This window comes from Papaver somniferum, chromosome 10 (assembly GCF_003573695.1).
Source record: "Papaver somniferum cultivar HN1 chromosome 10, ASM357369v1, whole genome shotgun sequence".
Classification (NCBI taxonomy): Eukaryota; Viridiplantae; Streptophyta; class Magnoliopsida; order Ranunculales; family Papaveraceae; genus Papaver; species Papaver somniferum.
Genome location: NC_039367.1, coordinates 14,661,510 through 14,683,759, shown reverse-complemented (window position 1 = coordinate 14,683,759; position 22,250 = coordinate 14,661,510).

Below are 22,250 nucleotides of genomic sequence, written 5' to 3'. Positions count from 1 at the left end.
AGGATTGGTGTGAGTGGAATTTGATTTCGAGCACCTAGATTGCCTGTTCTTTGACATCTATCACACGATTTACAAAAAACATGTGCATATTCAAACAAGGTGGGCCAATAAAATCCACTCTCGAGAACTTTGAGAGCGGTACGTTTAGAACCAAAATGGCCACCACAAGCAAGAGTGTGACATAAAGAGAATAGATTGAAATTCGGAATTAGGCACGCACCTTCTTATCATTTGATCCACGCCATATTTCCATAAGTATGGTTCATCCCACACATATTGCTTGGCTATCTTCTTAAGTTTCATCTTTTGGAAGTTAGACATTGTATTAGGTACCTTCCTTCTCACCAAGTAATTCACTATATCTGCGTACCAAGGTGTAGAATTTTCCAAGGAGAAAAGTTGTTCGTCCGGAAAGCGGTCTTGTAATGGAAGTTCTTCTTGAGACATAACAAGTCTACTGAGATGATCCGCAACGGTATTCTCCACACCTTTCTTGTCTCGAATTTCTATGTCGAACTCTTGTAGAAATAGGATCCATCGGATTAGCCTTGGCTTAACTTCTTTCTTCTTTATTAAGTATTAAGTGCGGCATGATCGGAATATACAATAACCTTTGTGCCCACCAAGTATGATCGAAACTTTTCCAATGCAAAACCTATAGCCAATAACTCCTTCTCCGTGGTAGAATAGTTAATTTGTGCATCATTAAGGGTCCTCGATGCATAATAGATAACATGGGACAATTTGTCCACTCTTTGACCCAAAACGGCTCCAACCGCATAATCATTAGCATCACAAATTAATTCAAACGGAAGATTCCAATTCGTTGATTTGATAATTGGCGCACTCGTCAACATTGCCTTCAATTTTTCAAATGCATCCTTGCATTCCTTGTTGAAGTCAAAAGGTACCTCCTTTTGTAATAACTTGCACATCGGCATGGAAATTTTGGAGAAATCCTTGATAAACCGCCTATAGAAACCTGCATGGCCAAGAAATGAACGAATTTCCCTCACCGAAGTGGGATATTGTAAGTTCCTTATTAAATCTATCTTTGACTTGTCCACTTCGAGCCCTCGAGAGGACACGATGTGACCAAGTACTATGCCATGGTTTACCATAAAGTGACATTTCTCCCAATTAAGGACGAGGTTTGTGTCTGTGCATCCTTTAAGAACTAGTTCAAGGTTGTCTAAACAACTATCAAAAGAATTGCCATAAACACTAAAATCATCCATAAATATCTCGATAATGCGCTGCACATAGTCCGAGAATATACTAACCATGCATCTTTGGAAAGTAGTCGATGCATTGCAAAGACCAAACGGCATCCTTCTATATGCAAACGTTCCAAACGGACAAGTGAAAATGGTTTTCTCTTGGTCCTCCGGTGCAATAACAATTTGGTTGTATCGCGAATAACTGTCCAAGAAACAATAATGAGAATGCCCCGCTAACCGCTCCAACATTTGATCAATGAAAGGTAAAGGAAAGTGATCCTTTCGAGTTGCGGAATTAAGCTTTCTATAATCAATGCATACTCTCCAACCGGTTTGAACTCTTGTAGGAACAAGTTCATCGTCTTGATTTCTAACAACCGTAACACAGGACTTCTTTGGTACCACTTGTACCGGACTAACCCATTTGTTATCGGATATTGGGTAGATCACCCCCACACTTAGCAATTTGAGTATCTCTTTCTTCAAAACATCCATCATGGGAGGATTAAGCCTACATTGAGCATCACGTACCGGCTTCACGTTCTCTTCCATTAGAATTCTATGCATGCACACGGATGTACTAATGCCTTTGATGTCCGTAATTGTCCATCCAATAGCCGTTTTGTGCTCTTTCAAAATTTTAAGCAAACGGTCTTCTTGTAACGGTGTGAGGTTCTTTACAATAATCACCGGAAGCTCATCTTCATCTCCCAAGAAAGCATACTTCAAATGTTCCGGAAGTGGCTTCAATTCTAGCTTAGGCGCCTTCACAATAGATGGTACAAGTAATTCATCATCCATGGGTAAAGAAATATATGAAACATTACCCTTTTTAGCTTCTTGCAATGCCGTCAAGGCACCACATATCTCCACCAATTCCTTGGAGATTTCAACATCCAAATTGGACAAGCCGTGGACGTCCAATTCAATGCTCTTTTGCAACACCACCTCAAGTTCGTCCTTTTGACTCAATTCCACCATTTGTTGCGCTAACGAACTAACCACATCAATGGAGTAATTGGAATGCACATCACTTGGGTAGCGCATGGCTTCAAATATGTTAAAGTGTATTATCTACTTGTCGAATTCCAGAGTAAGTGTACCCTTATCAACGTCAATCTTCGTCTTTGCGGTCTTCATAAATGGCCTCCCAAGAAGTAAAGAAGTAGATGACCTATTCTCATTGGTTTTCATGTCCACCACGAAGAAATCAACCGGAAAAATTAGCTCATTCACTTGCACTAGCACGTCTTCTACAAGTCTCTTAGGATATATGTTAGACTTGTTTGCTAATTGGATAATCACTCTTGTCTCTTTCAACGGTCCAAGATTCAAGGTGTCATATATATCGGCCGACATCACACTAATGGAAGCTCCCAAGTCAAGTAAAGCATGTTCAAACCTTTTTGTACCAATAGTAATTGGTACCATGAAACCACCAGGATCCGTACACTTTGTAGGCATCTTCTTCAATAGCATAGCCGACGCACTCTCGCCAACTTTAGTAATTTCATTATCAAGCAACCTATCCTTCTTTGTGCATAATTCCTTCATGAACTTAGCATACCTTGGCATTGTCTTTATGGCCTCTATGAATGGGATGTTGATCTCTATCTTCTTGAAGATATCCATGAGTGACTTGTCTTGAGCTTCTTTCTTGGACTTAGCAAAGCGACTAGGAAAAGGAGGTGAGTAGTGAAACTAGGAACCGGTTCCTTGTATTGGTTGGTTGGTGTTGAATTCTCCTTTGGTGCGACTTCCTCCTTGTCTTTGACTACCTCTTCACTAGCTTCTTCATGATGACTTGGACTCTCCACTTGTCTCCCGCTTCTTAAAGTAACCGCATTAACATTCTCTCTTGGATTCACAAATGGTTGTGAAGGAAGCTTTGTGGATGCTTGAGATTTCAATAGATGTACATCGGTTTCCAATTGTCCCATTTCGGTTTCCAAAGCCTTAATGGCCGATTCATTCTTTTGTTGGCTTTGTTGTAACATAGAAGTAAGACCTTGCATTCCTTGCATTAACGCATTGAGCTTGTCATCACTCTAAGAATCACGCTCCTTGACTTGTTGTGGTTGGAATTGTTGTTGAGGTTGGAAGCGTGATTGTTGGAAACCACCTTGTTGCACATATGGATTAGGAACCGCCGCTTGCTTGTTGGCATAACTAAAGTTAGGGTGATCCTTCCAACCGGGATTGTAAGTATTGGAGTATGGATCGTACCTTGGCCTTTGATTTGGATATAAAGCATTTACTTGTTCGGTCTCATCATCCGGAATAATTACCGCGGCCATTCGTTGCATTACTTTTTCTATGCGCCCCATCCTTTTCTAAAGGTATGATGATGAATCACTAACTTCATGCACTCGCCTAACCGTTGGTTCTTCTCTTGTGTAGAATTGTTGCGAGTTTGCAACCATACTTTCAATCAACTCTCTAGCTTGGGTCAACGTCTTGTTCATTAGTGCACCACCACCCGCGGCGTCAATAAGAAATCTATCACTTGGGTGGAGAGCTTCGTAGAAGTATTGGAGTATCATGACGTCACTGAATTGATGATGTGGACAGCTTGCCACCAATCTCTTGTATCGCTCCCAACATTCATACAATGACTCTCCCACATTTTGCTTCATCCCACAAATCTCCTTGCGAATTTGAGTAACTTTTGATGCAGGAAAATATCTCTCGAGGAAAAGTTTCTTCATCCCATTCCATGTTGTGATACTTCCGGAAGGAAAATAATACAACCATTCCTTAGCATTGCCCGCCAAAGAGAACGGGAAAGCTTTCAACATTGCTCCATCCGTATTAGTCTCCGGTGGAAGCATGGCCATGACTATGGTAGAGAAGTCCATAAGATGTTTGTTTGGATCTTCATTCACCATGCCATGAAACTTGGGTAACTCTCTAATCAACCCCGGCTTAATCTCGAAGGTTGAATTAGTTTGGATACACCACTGTTGTGTATCGAGCTTGTGAGAAGCTAGATCCTTGAGTGTACGATCAACCATATCTTCTTCATCTATATCGGAATCTGCGAACTCACTAGATGAAGAAGGAGGAAGCGGAGTGTTAACCACTCGAAAGAGGTCCTTTAGTTGAGTGCCGGATCGAAGACGTATACCAATTGGACTCGGTTTGCCCTCTTTAAGCATTCACCAAATATATAGTACCTGAAATAAGATTCTCGAAAACTAAGTTAGATAAGATATAGAATCTAACAAAGCAAGAATAAAGCAAAAAGAAAAATAAAACAACTAAAATCGTCCGCTGCTCCCCGGCAGCGGCGCCAAAATTTGATGTGAGTCGTAACCACAACAAATTAATTAATATTTTTCCACCTAATTAACAAGTAATATAGTGTAGTCAAGTTCGTTCCCACGAGGAGTAAGAGATTTTACTTGTTTAGTTGTCACAAAAAGGAGGGGATTGGTTTTAGATTTTAAAAACAAAAGAAAATAAACAAAGCAATTAAAAGTGTATGTTGAAATCAATAAGAGAGATTAGATCAAGGAATCCTTCTTCGTTGCAAAACAATGATTTAAGTTATGTTATTTTCCACTTTTTATTAGTCACAGATTATCACCAACCGTAGGTAAAGCATCTAGCTCAGTGCTAAACCCCTAAATCCCTAGTATCACCGGATACGAAAGTTCTCGACTACCGGATTCTATTCACCAAACCACCTAGTAGTAGCTCACTCAAGATGTAATTTAGTTAAACGCGTTGAGATTTATGAATTTATTAGGTTGATATTAGTAGTTAGACTCTTAGCTCAAGGTCTACTTGCTAACGTTGTTTCCACACACAATTGCTCCACGAAATCCCTCCGCAAGGTCTCGTGTTTGCTACTTATGTAAAGAGTCAAGAAACGATTACTTATCCCCTAACTCTCACTAGCTTTAGATCAATTAAAAAATCAATTTAGTTGGCCACCTAAACAATCTATCAATCAACCATGAATGTATAAACATTCCTATTAGTAAAAACAAACGATAATCATGTGAAAAACTTCAAAGTAGATTTAAAAACAAAACTTAAAACATGTTAAGAACTAGGAATTCATCCTCAATCAATAAAAAAATTAGATATTCATGTCTTTGAAATTCACACAAATAATTAAAGGGAGAATTTTAAAGTTCACACAAATAATTAAAAGAAGAATTTTCAAAGCATGCAAAAACACAAGTGTTGTATGTGTAGAAGGTATAGAAGTGTGTAGAGAACTTTTTTATTTATTGGCTTCAATGCTCTTGCAATCCTCTTAGGAATAGAATCCCTTTCCTTTTGTAGCTCAACTTCCAAATCTTTGTCTTTGTAAAACTCTTCCACCTTCTCCTTCCAAATTCAAGCCCAATTCCTCAAACCCATTCCAATTATAGGTCTTCACACCCCATGAGAGACTCATACAAAAATCTGTTATTTTGGTCGCCGGGAAAATCCTGGAATCACCGGAATTCGGCCGAAAAAGTCACCGCCGTCCACCTGAAATGTCACTGCCGGCAACTCGAGATGCTTCTCCGTAGACGGAATATTCCGTCCCGTCGCCGTTACAGTTAACTGTCAAACTAACAGTCTATGTTAGTCAATCGGGTCAAGGAAGAGGAAGTCAGACACCGAGTCAGCATCTTACTCGGTCTTACTGGATACTGACTCAACTGAGCCACAAGCTGGATCGGTCATTGCCGCACTGGGTTGAATCGTTGGAGGTGAAATTCAGACAGAGTTTCCTCTGTTTTCAGGACTAATCTGGCCATAATTTCAGGCTATTTTTAGCTTCATTCCCTGCACAATCCTAACATACATCTATTCCAACAACTCATTCATCAATTTCATACACAACTCATTACAGCAACAGCTCAACTCCAGACTGCATCTTTATAGCAGCAGCAGAACAATCAAACCCATTTCTGAATTTCATCTCAACTCCACCAGAAACCCATCTTCTTCTACTTCCATTCCTGTACTGCAACAACACCAACCATTACTATCTCACAAACCCATTACAACAACCACCATTTCCTCCCTGTTTCAGCAGCAACACCATCATCAATTTTAACCACAAATTCCATCTTCAGTTCAATCAATTACAGAGATTCATCATCTTCTCAACATCACAGTGAGCTTCTCTTCCTCTTCAATCAATACAAACTCGAATTGAGTTTACCCATCTTCAATTCAATAGAAGCTCTCGGATTCAATGATCGAACCTATCTCAGACCATCTTCAATTTCAGCGCAAACCCAATCTCAATCTCTTGTTCTCTGTTCAATTGATGAACATCAAACCCTCCAATTTCTTCTCTATCGATTTCATCATCTCTATGTTCTTCAGAAACCCTATTAAATCACAATTACAAATCGAGCTCAAACCTAATCTAGCAACAGCGCCACCTTCACTCCTTTATCCTCTCAAATAGAAATAGCCTTGAACCGAATCGAAATCTGAACATCACCCATTCATCATCACATCCACCAGATCCCCTTTCTGTTCTTCATTCGACTGATTTTGGAATCATCATCTCTCGGTTTCATAAGTAGGGGTTGCTTCTTTTTTTTCTCAGGTGTGTAAGAATGAATGAGAGGAAAGGGAGCTTCTCGATTTTGGGGTTAGTTAATCATTGTGGTGGATGCTTACGCCCCACTGCATAAGAGAAGAACCACCCCGGTTGGGTGTCCTGAGTAATTCAGTGTCTGCCTTTAGCAATACTTCTATGGGTAGCCCCTATACTTGGCCAGGCTCCCAATATCACTTATATGTAAAATGACCATTCTGCCCTTCTTGCTTATTTTGGATGATTTCTTGTTCTTTTCTCCATATGACTCCAGAGTATCTAATAACTCAAAAACACTCGTAAATTCCATAATTCACACAAAAAGTAACAAAGAAAGTATAACCAATAGATATTAAATACAATGTCTTCTGCACCTTATCACGATGCTCGTCCTATTTTGAGACAAGGCTCGTCCTAGTTTGGACGGTCGTCTCTGCACCGTAAAATCTAATGGCTATATGCCTCTTATACCTATAAAAATCATCTTTCGTCCACCAATAAACTCACAAATTTCTATTTATTTTCATAAAAGTTTATCAAATGTGTTCTATCAAATTTCTTCCATCAAGGTATTCTTTGTTTTAAGTCCTTTCAATCATGGATCCTAATTTGGAAAAGATGAAGTACAGACAATAGTGTGCTATGTCTCTAACAACAACAATGGATGATTTAGGTGGAACAAATGGATGAAGATTCAGACGAAGAGGCAACAATAATGAACGACATGATACAATTATACAGGGGCCAAGAATCGCAAGATCATGAACCGAGAACTTCATTGACAAGATGATATACGTGGAGATTTCGTGAGGAAGGACATCAACAAATGATGCATGATTATTTTATCAGTGTATGTGTTTACTTTGATGAATATTTTCAACGGTGATTTCCGTATGCCGCATCACTTGGTTATTAGGCTTATCGGAGAGCTCTATAGGGTAAACCCTAAATTCAACTATCAATTTGATGCACGAAATATACTGGGACATAGTCCTGAATAAAAGGTCACAATAACACTAAGAATTATATGTTATGGTATGCTAGCATATACTTGTGATGAGTATGTTCACATGGAAAAAACAACAACATACGAAAATCTAGGTGTGTTTTGCAAAAATGTAGTCAACCATTTTGGTCTACATTTATTGCAACAACCAGCGCAAGATGATGTAGCCCAGTTACTAGTTGAAAATGCGAAGAGAGGCATTCCAGAAGTGCTAGTTAGTGTTGATTGCATGCATTGGGTGTGGCATGGATGTCCTTATGTTTGGCAAGGGCATTATAAAGAACACTTAAAACCAATTGTTGTTCTATAAGCGGCGGCTTCTTATGATTGTTGGATATGGCATCTTGTTTTTGGATTCCCGGGTTCAAATAAGGACATCAATATTTTGCACAAATCGCTTTTGTTTGAAGAACTGAAGTATGGATTGCTCCAACTGTAAATTTCACTGTCAATTATAAGATGAAGTATGTTTTGGCGGATAGAATTTATCCATCGTGGTCAACTTTAGTTCAGGCTTATAGTGAGTTACTCAAAGCCGAGGAGCACCGTGCTAGAAGATATTTCAACGGGAAGCGTATGAAGGATGTTGAACGAGCATTTGGAATTTTGAAGAAGAAGTTCCATATAATTTGTGGACCATATCGTTAATTTAAACCAATAGAAAAGAATAGGGTTATGCTCACTTGCATCATTTTTCATAATATAGTAAGCGAGGTGTTAGAGCATTGCTCGGTTGAACCCACCAAGCGTTGGTATGTCAAGTTTGTTTCTCATATTTTAGTGAACCAAAACTCATTTAAAGAATCGCTTGATTATATGCTAGAGTCAACTTCGTATAGGTTAGCTAGAAAGTTATTAGGATACGAGACATACAAGTATTACTCGAAGACTTGAAGAGTGTGAAGAAGTAAAGAGCCACATCGATGAAATCATCCTTCCTCTTGAGGTTAGTAATATTTTGACTTGAACTGTTTCATTCCTAACGTATCTTTCAGGTCGTGCTATATTGAAAACATAACTGCGAAGCTGTGAATGATTATACTCTAGTTAGACGTAGTATTAAAGAATTACAATACGAAGTATAATGCCTATCTTTTGAACTTCGTATATATACATCGACATAATCGTATGAATGCTATTGTGATTATGTATGGGAATGGGTGAAGATTTTGTCCTAGAAAACAATGTTTACATTCGTTTAAAGGAAGTACATTCATAAACTTGTTTTTTGAATTGAAAGGGAAATTGCTAGGCTTATTGGTATTGTTATTCATTGCAAATCTTTGGATTACCAATATGTGTGTTTATTATAACCGCTCATAACTTGTTTATGTATCTTGGTAAAACTAATCACAATGCCTGACTCATGTATCGGTATGACTTTTATTAGGGAAACCAATCTTAAGTAATCACCTGAGATGGTATGATCGATATTTGTAATTGGTGTGACCAATCCTAGTCATTGGGTAACCTATCCTAGTACTTGTAGTGACCAATCACAAGATAATGTGTAATCGATCCTTGTAGTAGGTTAACAAGTCTTAGTAATTGGTGTAACCGATCCTATGACTTGTGTAACCGATCACAAGTAATACCATGAGATTGTGGTAACCGATTCTTGTACTTAGTTAACAAAGTTTTGGAAACTATTGTAACCGGTCCTAGTAGCCACATGGAGGTAGAACCGAAACTTGTGTTTGGTAGAACCGTTAAACCCATGATTGGTGATTTGATATTTGATCAATCACATAGTTCTTGGAAATCAGATGAACCAATTCTAAACTTGTTTGGAAGTGTGGTAAATCGGTTCCAAGATTGTAAATATGAAAGAGGATTTACAAAGTTAAGATGTCGACATACTTTGAACATGTGCAGTAGTTCTTATCTATTATTATTCAAAGATATTCCTTAATAACTAAAGGAGAATCCCGGATCGAAATAAATTGAGAATCTTTTAATTAAGGTTTTTAGTTTTATATGCTTTTAATATCCAGCAATTAAATGCATATCTTTAGAAAATAAAAATTGGTAATGTGCATTTACTTATTGGAGATTTTCTATTGAGATTTCGGTAAATATTTGGACAGAGCATTTCCAGGAATATGAAAACCGATTTGGGCTTTTATTGCATATCTTGAGAATATTTGGTTTTGGAAATTCCTTGGTGTCCAAACTTCCTTGGTTTATAAAATATTGAAGTTTGCATTTCGAGCAAACTAATCCTCAGAGCCAGCAAAACTACCTAGTTGTGTTGTTACTGGTGGAGCCGTCTATTCGGAGAGGAAAGTACTCTAATTAGGCGAAATCTCTTACGACCGCCGTTTTAAAGACTTCTTTGGGATTGAGAATCTCTATGAGTACCTCTGGTGGGAAACTAGATAATTGCACTTTATTATTAGTTTTCGATTGATTTGATTGACTAACGGTTGTTGAACTTTGATTGCACCTAGTTTGTTTATGCTTGAGAATCTTCTTTTCTGATATAAGGATCACTCAAACTAGATCGAAGAGTCTACGGGGATCTTTAGACTGTTTGTATATCTAAAGATGTCTTGTGATAATCCGTCGTTAACAGACTCCGTTCTGTGTGTGATTGATCACAAGAGATTCAAGTTGTTTATGTGCAAGTGTTTATTGAAGATCTAAGAAGATTTCTTATTTGAGTTCATAAGCTTTGGTGTGCACAAAACTTGATCGGCTGGGGATCCAACTATAATTGGTTTATATTTTGATAGATTGGATTGATTAGTTGCGTAGATCGGCATCCAGACTAAATGTTACATATCCTCCAGAAATAGCCTTATCTTCATCCAGACTATACTTCTGACCACGACTTTTCTGTGAAGCATTTTCTTTTGTAGTATTTTGGTTTTCTAATGACCTGGCCATATTTTTTAAAACCTTTTTTTTTTTTTTAAATTTTGTTTCTACTGTTTTAGAGATTAAGAGTATGAAAGTTGAAAATATAAGAAACTTTGGGTGAATAAGAAGTGATCTTGGTGTTAGAATTGATTGAATTTATAGGGAGTGAGATTCTAACCGTTAGATGGACGTAGTCGTTTTCCTCCAAACAAGGGCCGAGGCTAAGCCTATGCTGGGATGGACGTCTCAATTCGAACCGTTCTTCTCTTGTTGAGACTGTTGGCTGCGTTTTCTCATTCATTTCTTTGGTTTGGCAGTTCCACTGGCACTGTGTGATGGCAATGAGCAAATATGCTCAGTTGCCCATCACACTGTCTTTGGCCCTATGAGCTAAAACAAGCACCACAGAGAGGTGATTTTCCTTGTTTTGGCAAAATTCTAGAATGTAAGTTATAAACCAAGCTATGGCTAGCGGGTGCTAGAGATGTTCAACACCGGATGGGTTAAGGAGACTCATTTTTCACGAAATGCGCCAGCCGTATACTCAATATTCGTCACATTATTTATGGAAACTAAGTTTCCTTTTCCTATTTATTATCCGTTTTATCTTTTTTTCACACATTATACTAACACTTGATCTTGGCTTTTTTGTTATGTTTAACACCACTTTACCTTCGAGATCGTCGGATCCCAACATTTTTTTTTCTTTTGAAAAAACTAGGGAGAAATCTTTATATGTAGGAAATAGTTTTTCTTCTTTAACTCACCCCAAAAATCATCTTAGAAAAACTTTATTCTCCACTCAAGTTTCCTCAAATCATCCTATAAACGAAAATGGTGAGAAAGAAACACTCTTCTCAGGAAGACCTGCATTTTGTTACATCATTTGGTATTTTAGAAAATGAAGGAATTTATGGATGATAGAAAATTGTTTTAGAAAAAATCTTTCAAAAATTTGTAAATGCTTATGGTGGAAATCCAAATAATCATAGTAATTGTATCATCAAGGTTGAAGTGGATAACTTTGTTATATTTATTTCGACTGTTAACAAAAATAATAAAATATTTGATAAAAGTTTAACGTGTAAGTTAACCAAATATGTTCATTCCAATTGTTTTAGAATTTTTTTCCTACTAAAATTATGCTTCATTTACATTAACGTAGGTTACAGTTGCGAGAAAGAAAAACAACAAACTTTCAAGCGCGACGTTGAATATGAAATGCTTAGAGACACTAGGAATGTCATAGATACATAAATTGAAAACACGAATACATAGGAAGATGATGTTATTTCTTATTTGTCAACTCAAGACCCTAATATCCAAAATCCTTTTTTCAGGTGCAGCCACTAACCAAAATTCATCTTCAGGTCATAGTCCTTCTAATCAATGGAAATCAATTTTAAAACTCGTTTAGCATCCCTTATGGTGTCACTATTTCACAAATTTATCGAACTACTACCGAGCAATATACAAAGCATCGTTGTTTGTTGATGGAAATAATATACGGAAAATGGGTCATTTGTCCAAATATTTTTAAAACATGGTTCTAATGAACGAGTAAAAATTATTACGGGTGAAATGGACAAAAGAAAAATAGCAAGGATGAAAATGGATTCATGCTGTCTTAAACTTAAAAAATAGCAAGGATGAAACTGGTAACTGGATGCATCCTGATGTAAATTAAAAATAAGAAAAAGTATTTGAAAATGGGTAGGATGAAACTGTTTACATCCTGGCTAGTTTAACATTTTTGTCCATTTAAACAGTATCAAAACCTAGATGTCTTCTTCACCCAAAAATTATTGATTTTGGTCTTTTTAATCAATTTTGTGAATAATATAACATGGGGTAAAAAAACGCAAGTCAAAAGGTTCCTTTAATAAGAAATAACGCCCAAGAAAAGACAACAATCAAACACACCCATTGAACCATCATCGCAAAATTCAATTTTGAGTGACAGAATTTCTAAACTTACTGAATATGTTGGACAAGCATGAATGAACCTCATCAACAACATCGACACGAACTTATGAAATATTTGGCAAGAACAAATTTGTCACAATTAAGATGTATAAGAAAAACGTATAACGGAAAAGGATCTCCCAACATTGACATGAGAGGAGACAAAAAGTCATTTTTTTTTAAAGATGATTGAACACCACATACCTCAACCATCAACACCATCATCATTGCTACCACTATCTTTACAAAAATAACTACCAACATCCTTATTAGTTTTACGTTAATAACTTGAAATTATAATATGTATTAATTATAGTTTAACTTTAAATTTGAGGCTAGATGTCAGTCAATGTGTTTGTTTTTATTTTTTTATTTAAGTGAACTTTGAATTTAGTTGTTGTTTTATTTAATGGAAACTTAATCTACCTAATTACTAGTTATTTTTTGTTTTTGCTTTTATTACACTCTCTTTGAAAAGTGGTAGGTACCTAGTACACCACATGATAGGAGAATGAATCCATGTTGTACTTTTAACAATTAAAAGAACTAAAAAACTTTCAATTCGTATAATTAACGCACGCATACAAGAATTTTGTTAATGAGAAAAACTATAATGTAAAAGGAAAACATGGGACCTTATCCAGATTGAACACACACATTGCATTAAAGCACTATATACACTAGCCTACAATCTGATTTCGGACTGAAATGTAATTGTAACCGAATATACCCTCCAAGCTATTCAGCTGCAATAGTGCCTCTATGTCTCTTGGATCTCGCAAGACCCTACACACAAGATTACCCTTGCTGACGTCCTTTCCAGACTTAGGAGTTGCTCCAAGGTTCTTTGTGAAAACTAGTGCTACCCTTCAAGGTATTACAGGCCGGAACCAGAATTAAAGAATTATTTTTATTATTATTAAAATCAAACTAACACATTAAGATGAATCAATAAAAACAATAATTCTTTATCCTTGACAATGTTATTCATGAAACATTTGAAATCGATTTACACTCCAAACAATTATAAGAAAACAATGCAATTGCTCGGTTACACATGTTTAACTTCCACTTCCAACTTTTCATGAAATCTGCAAGAATGTCAATTGAGGTGAGGTGACTGCTCGATAGAATGCACCCAATTCTCAAAAGATGCATAACAATATCAATGTGATAAACACAAAACAAGAGTATCTGACATGATTTCGAGGAGTCAATAATATATATTCAACAAATTATCTCATCATATCCATAATTTTTTTAACAAATCATCCAATTTATATTTCAATCAATTAATTCATAACACCAATGATATTCCAACAGATCATCCAGTTTAGGATTTAACACATCAGTTCACAAAATCATGAATGTTTCCAACAGTTCATTCATTTAAAATTTAACACATGACCTCATGGTATGATTGTCCTTGATTCGTACACCCACTTATTGTTTATCTCGGCATAGACAACCGTCATCGGTGGATCAGGGGATCATTACCTATGCATTTTTGGGAATCACTACCTGTTGATGGTGGTTTTTAGTTCAAGGCTAAAATTGTAAAACCAATATTTAATGCACTGTCACCCTGCAAGGGGTGAAGCCATTTGAAAAATGACGAGTGCAAAAACCTCCTCGTTCATTGAGCAATTCAATATATGTGAAATTTACTCAGAATGGTGCGCGTAGCAGAAACCCAAAATATTCTGTGAATTCCTTCTTCTACTAGCATTGCCCATTAATGCATGACTCTCCTAGTATTTTTCCGTGCTATGTTCTCAGCCGAACTCTCATTACTGACATGACATGACGATTAAGTGTTCACTCTCAGCAGAATAACATGAATCTCCCGAAGTGCCAATATTGAGATACGCATGAAATACCCACACATGCTACATTACTCCCTGACAAAGAGAGTCTCGAATCGATGGCTTTTAATTAAAGACATCTCGATCGAACATGTTTAATTTTCTTAAGAAAATCTAGACTGTCCATATCAGTCTCAGAAACAATCATGGCCACACAAGTTGGCCGCGCAATTTAACAAGCCTAGTCACACCCTGGCAGGAATAGGAAATTATCGTGATGACCATCGGCGGGTCCACTTATGCCCTAGCCGGTCGAACATCACCATACATCTCCCAGCGCCATCAAACACCAACCCTAAGTAGGGTGGTCGCGCTGCTTGAGAGGAGCTCGAACGAGCTTGAACTGTCCAAGACAGTCTCAAAACCATCGCAGCCGTCCAACTTCGCCTGCTTGCTTGGACAGGTTAGATGATCCCATGAGCAATTGGGGAAATGCTGAGATGCACACCGGCGGCCCTACTTTCTCCTTGCTCGAACGACTTTCCCATGGTGGGATATTGAGCAGTGAAACGCTTGCCCAAACCATGCAAGCGTGATGTTTCTAAACCCTAAATTGGGTCGCGGAAATACACTAGCGTCTTAAATCGATCACGACCATCCAACTTAGCCAGCCTATTTGGATGGCTTAGATCGCGTTTAGGACCATCGGGAAGGTACGCATGCGTTCACCGTCAGCCAAACATTGGCCCCACGTGATCGATCTCCTCAAAGGAGGCCAATGGCGTACCAAACCGCTTGGTCAAAGTCGCATGGGCGTGGCTGTTTCAAAACCCTAATTAGGGTTTGCGGAAACACACATCTGTCGTAAATTGATCGTGACCATCCATCTTCACCAGCCTAAACGGATGGTGTATATATAGAATCAATAGGTCCCAAGGATGTCAACGTGATCACCGTGGGCCCACCTTTACGTGTGACCGGCCGGCCTATGCAGACTAGGGCCCGGCGCCTCTAAATGCACGCCCCAAAGGTGGCATGCCACACTGCTTTAAAACCCTTTGCGGCAATATATTTCTGTCGCAAATAGATCACAACCACTCATCTTTTCCGGTCAAGTTGAGTGGCCTAGATCGAATATTTATGGGACCGAGAGGTGTAGGCACGCATGCCAGTGAGCCGTCTCCAGACATGCCCGATCGGCCCACTCAAAAATAATGCCACTGCTTGGATTCGATCAATCCAAAGAGGGATGTTTGCGCACCTCTAAAAACCCTAAATTCTTTCAACGACAGTATACATGTGCCGTAAATCATCTCGTCCGTCCAACTTTGCTAGCTTGGTTAAGGATGCACAAGAACCGGTTAAGAAGACATGTACCGGACTGGAATCAGAATCGAACCGGAACCGGTGTAGCCGGTACAGGGAACGGGAATGAAACATGGGAACCGGTGTAGACCGGGACAGGTACCGAACCTGCCAAAATTCCCGGCATGTACCGGACCATATTACCTGTTTAACCATATCCGTTGATTTTTTATGAATCCTAGTCGTTCATGCTAGGTATTTACTTCACTTATTACTCTTAAAATCTTTCATCGTCCTTTTTCCTTCTTCTTCTTCTTCTTCTTCTGTTCTTAGGCGACATCCATAACTAAATCTCTTCTTCTTCAGCAACACCACTAGAATCAAATCGCTTCATCTATCAATCAGTCAGATATGTTCGTAAGCGACACCACCAGGTCCACCACCATCTATTAGACTATTACAACTTCCAACTCCTTCTTCTTCACTTCTTCTTCAGTAATTTCAAAAACTAACAACAAGTCAACATCTTGATTAATTCGTATAGCGATAAATTGACATAGGGTTCTTATTTATTTCATGTTAGATTAATTTGTTAAATGAGATTTAGTTCTTATAAATTGCATGTTTGATTTAGGGTTTTGTTTGAGATCGATTTGGAATATCGTGGATTGTATCAATTGATTTTGTTGAAATTAAATAACAACAACATGTAATTGTGAAATGGGTTTGATTTGTTTGATCTTTCTTTTGCTTATATCGATTGATTTGGTGAAAGAAGAAGAGAGTTGGGTTTGAGATGAAATGGTATGTTAGTTGCCGATATAGGTAATTGGTGGTGGTATGCTGCTCGAATTACAGAAGAAGAGAGTTGGGTTTGAGATGAAATTGAAGAAGAGAACAAGAAGAAGGGATTAAATGGGTTCTGGTGGTTACTATTGCAGTGATGTAGATTAAAAGGGTTTGTGATGTTGGTGCTGTTTTGGTGGATTTGCGGCTGCTTATTGATTCTGTATATACAAACTCCACTGTTTATTCTGTGATTATTGATTCTGTTTCATTCTGTACTTTGTAACAACAAATTTATGCTAATAAATTGTGTTTGTTAGAGCCTTTGAATGCTACTAGTTTAATGTTAATATGGGTAAAAACCCGGTACCGGTGTTGTACCGGACTGGTACCGGAGGTATATGTACAACTCCAAGTACAGGTACAGGTACCGGTCCTCAAAATGAGGTACCGGCCAACACCAGGTACAGGGACCGGTTCCATAAGAGAACCGGGCCGTACGGGACCATGTGCAGCCTTAAGCATGGTCGGACGGCTTGGATTAAAAATTAGGCAATCAATGAAGTGCCTCAGTGATCGCCGTCTGCCACTCTGTCATAGGGAGTGATCGACCAGATGATGGCCCACCCATGTGGCCTCCAAATGATCACTCAAAGATGGTTGGGCGTGCTGCCATTTTAAGACGCTTAATCTGCGACTTACGCAATCAAGCTTTAAAACAGCGATGCTTCATGTATATCGATTGTTTTGAGATGCTCGCTTAAAAGCGATGCGTTACAGGCATCGAACATGCACGATATTTCATGATTATCAATTCCATAAATAACTTAGTTATTTAACCTAATAGCACCGCATGCTATTTCTTGCGGCGGGTCCCACGAATTGACTCGCTCGTTCGAGACATCAAACATGTCACAAACTGGGGGATACTTAATGGGGTATTGGTATGGCGGTTTACAACGTACAGCGTGCAACGCGCCCATTACAAGAACGTGTCAGGAAAAGATAGATGGTTGACGGTGATGAGGGAAGTGGGCAAAGACGTGATCGTGTGGAAATCACCATCCCTACACGACCCCACTACTCCATCACTTAACTTCTTCCACTTCCTGCAAGATGAGGATTGCGCTCAAATGACTTGTATAAATAGGTTCTTCGACCTATTTTCAAACAACACAGAAAACCAAGTTGTTGTTAATACCGTATCCAGAAAACACCAAGAACTGATAGCTTACATTATGCAAGTCGGTTCAACATTCTGATACAAGTCATAAACAACCAACACCTTCACAATCTCAACACCTTCTTCGCTTCCCTCCCTAAGATCAACCCCATCTCCTTCACTTTGTGGCCGAAGCAAGTCTGGAACGACCATTTCTTGGTTTAAGCTAGAATTATACAGATTGATCTCTCGAATCTAAAGTACTCCCGTGCAGTGCATTTGTTTAGGGTTTAGATTCGTTTCTCATCCACACACACCCAAATTTACCAAAACCATTAGAAACAGTTTTCACCCATAAACAATTGGAGACCACAGTGGGAAATTAATATCTCGGTTGCAAAATCAGTTTCTCAAGATTCATTCCAGTTTCCTCAATTTCAAAAGGGTAGATCTTAGATTCAATTCAATCATTAGATTCAATTTAGGTTCAACAACCAATTTCAATTCCGGTGTTCCATTCACTAAGAAGCTTCACAAAAATGCTTTTTCAAGCAATGCTACTGGAAATACCTTGGATAGTTGAGCACCAGTAAATCTCCCAAATGAAAGGACCATAAAGGCGCGTGGAGACACAATACGCGACTACTACTTAGAAGAACGCAACGGCTTCTCTCGAGATCCGGATGGAGCAATCACCTTTTCTGCAACACCACGTATGAAGCATGCCAGGAATGCCTCAAAGGGTACACACCCAGAAAGATGAAGTGAAGATTCGCGTAACCGTTGTTTCAGTATGGAGATAGTCGACAACAAACTCAACACCAGTGGAATCCTGGGAAGACACCTGCAGAGGTCACAAAAGAAAAGGTCTATCTCTATTCCACCACTGCTACCAATTTAAGATCAGGAGTATCCGCTATCACTTCATCAACAAAACGTGTAGATCCAGAATATGGTGTAATTCCGAGAATTCGTACATCTACAATAACAAAGGAGGCTTGATACGCCTTCAAATCATCATAAAGGGTTCGCCTATTATGTCAACCCGGATAGGAGCGAGCCCGGGACATCTTCAGGTCTACTGGAGCCGACACCTCAAGAGAATAACATCAATAAGATAACGATGCCCGCGTTATCATGCCGAGAAAGATTCCGCAGTTTGGGAGAATCACTCAAGAATGTTTCAGCGAAAAAACGAACATCCAAATGATCAATAGATGACGGACCCGAGGTACTGCCATTGCCGCAGATTCATTCATAGCTTTACCAGTGAATGCAACATCCTGAAGCATATTCTCCAAAGGAAGATTAACTCAGGAGAGTTATCCCCTTTCTCCGAAGATTAACGTTCGCAGTTTCATCGAAGTGATCGAACCAACTACGGTTTTCTCGAGGCGCTCCATAAAAACTTGGATTTGAAGCGATCTTCAATCGAGATCTTGTGAACAAGTAAGTTTCGTTAAACAATTTTACATTTTAAAAGCCTGCTGGGGACTTGACGCATGCGTCCCATATCGAGGAAGGAAGTCAATGATGCAGTTGTTCTTAGACACCACTTCCTTTTACATGTTTCCCTTTTTATGCAACATTTGCAATTTTTATGAGATACTTAGAATGATCGAATTCAAAACCAGAATGCCGGCTTTCAGCCGATTCAAACATAATTCCTTTCAGAAAGTCATTCATAAAATCATCTCAAAAATAAACCAATTCAAAAATTCAATCACCTACTAGTTCAAGAACCAGAAAATCAAACAGTGAAAAGAATTCCGTGCATCACTCAAGACACCTAAAAGGGAAATATAAAAGAAAATGCGCAAGTATTCAAGGGAAGTCTTTCAACAACAACTCATTCTTTTTGGAGAGGGCGCCTTTCATTTTCGCGGAGAACAGCCTGCTTTAGATTCAATTCCAAGGATAGCCTGTCGATCTCATCCTCTTTCCGAGCAATGAAGTCCACGAAGGGAACTTCGTTTGTTTCATCTTGTAGCTTCAATTCCAAGGATAGCCTCTCGATTTTAGAAAACCCTTCATAGAACCAGGAAGCATTGAATTCAAACTTCGTAAACACATCTCAGTGGAACTCCCAATTTGAAACCACCTCCTCAGTGCACCCAGTCACGCTGCTCATGACATGAATGGAGGATAAAGCTTCTTCGACACGTCGGACCAACATGAAATATAACTTCAACCTTCTGTAAGCGGTTTCATTGAAGCAGCAAGAGAAAAACCACCGAGATACAACATCCTGCGCGTCCAAAATTGTCCACTTCAACTCCAGTACCACATGCACGACTGCCACAATGATAAAACAACGTCCAAGATATTCCATATCTGGCTCGACGACAACAACATTTATGAGGGACGCTTTCAGAATTTCGTCTCCCATAGAATAAGTAATTGCATCACCAAAAGAGGTTGCGCCTGGAACTTAAGAGGTACACACAGACTCTCCATGTCAAGAGCTTCATCATATTTGCAGAACCTATTAGTTAAGTCATTCGCATGAGGGGACTTCCCTACTCCTGAAAGACACGATCCAAAGATGATAAAGGCAAAGAGCGTCGCTGGAGACTGCTTAGCACTACCCATCTCAAAGATGCTGAATTTGGAGAGATACAAGCCCGCTGTCATTATGATTCCAAGATGCCCAAAGACGTATACGTATTCGAGGGAGCATATGTGTTGTTTAAAGACCAGCGACATGCCTGGATGTCTATGAAATGCAACATAGACGCAAAGACGACCTCATGATCAGCAACTCGTACGATCCTCATCAACGATGGGATCAACTTAAACTTTCTCCCAAATTATTTCTTCAGAGACCCAGCGTAACATCATCTATCAGGTTGAAAGCTCAATAGATACTCGTGGACAGGGGACTGTCTCCCTCTTCCATTCCATGAGGAAACATCAAGGAAGTTATCGGTTCCATCATCAGCTTCTCCATCTAATAATGAGACGCTCTTTACCATTATATGAAGACTGCCATCGTGCAAGTTATAAATGGTGGATTTTCGACAAAGGCTAAAATCGTAAAACCATAATCTTACATATTCCTTATCCAGCAATCAGATGACTATTGAGGCTCATGTCTCTTATCGAAGCATGAAAGCTCATGCCATAAGAGCCTCTGACTGAGTATACTGCTCTCAGAGCATACATGAATATGCAGTCTCTCAACTGAAGCAACGGCATATTTCATGAATACTGAGCAATTTCAGTAATCACTTTTATATAGAATCGAACGATTGGACGGCTCCTAGAAAGCTGTCCTGCTAGTATAGAGCGATAACGTCTTCAGGATGTAACAATGTTTTTTCCTGATTATATAAAAAACATGTGTATAGAATCTTAATGATTGGACGGCTCCTAGACAGCTTTCCTGCTAGTATAGAGCGACAACGTCTTCAGGTTGTAACAACGTTTTTCCTGACTATACGTAATAAATATGACGCTTCAACAAGCTCATATCGCTACTCTCCCAGATAATTAATGCTCATAGACAGCATGCCTGTTAGTATAGAGCCAACAATTAATTATGTATAATCCTTAAATTCATTAACTGAATATTTGGAAACATTCTATGTTTTTCATAATATTTTATTACTTCAATTCATGGTTTTCCCAGCAGAATTCCATGGGTTAGTGATAAATATTCAACGAACGGGCCTCTCAGCCGCTATCGGGTAAGCCCTGACCAAAATGGTGCAAGTGTACTCAGCAATAATGCACAAGCGAGCACCTGAATGTACGAATGAGCATTCCAAAACCCGAAGGAACGATGAACCTATGCAAAATAGGAAGAAAAAAAAAATAATAATAAAATATTAGCAAAGGCGCTAGGAGATTGGGCTCACCGGCCTTCCAGTCACGCCGTAGCCAGTCCCACGCCCAATTCTATATTTTATCATATTTTACTATTTTTCCCTGATCTCATGAAAATCCCTTCATTTGAGCAAATCTCCTTCGTCTCAAGGAAACTCCTCAGTCTCATGGTGTTTCCTCATATCAAAGAAATAATAAAAATTAGGAAAGTTGTCGTGGGACCGGGCTCACTGGCCGGCCGGCCATTCCCTAGCCGTTTCCGGTCCCACACCACATGACTCCTTATTATTTTATCATTATTTCCCTCATCCCATGAAAGTTCCCTGATTTCATAATATTTCCCTCAAATCATGAAAATTACATAAGATTAGGGAAAAGCTCACGGACCGGGCTCATTGGCCGACCGGCCATGCCCTAGCCGTGGCCAGTCCCATACGCCCTTGTCTCATTATTTTAATACTATTTGTTTCCCTCATCTCATGGAAACTCTTTCACTTCAAGGAAACTCCCTCGTTTCAACAAACTCTTTGATCTCATGACATTTCCCTAAAATCATGAAAATAATATAAAATTAGGGAAAGTGCCATGGGACCGTGCTCATTGGCCGGCCGGCCATGCCTTGCCATAATCGGTCCCACACTTCATGAATCCCCATTTTATTATTATTATTTCCATAATCCAATGGAAATTTCTTAACCTCATGAAATTCCTCAGTTTCATGGTACTTCATTCACATCAGGGAAAATACATAAAA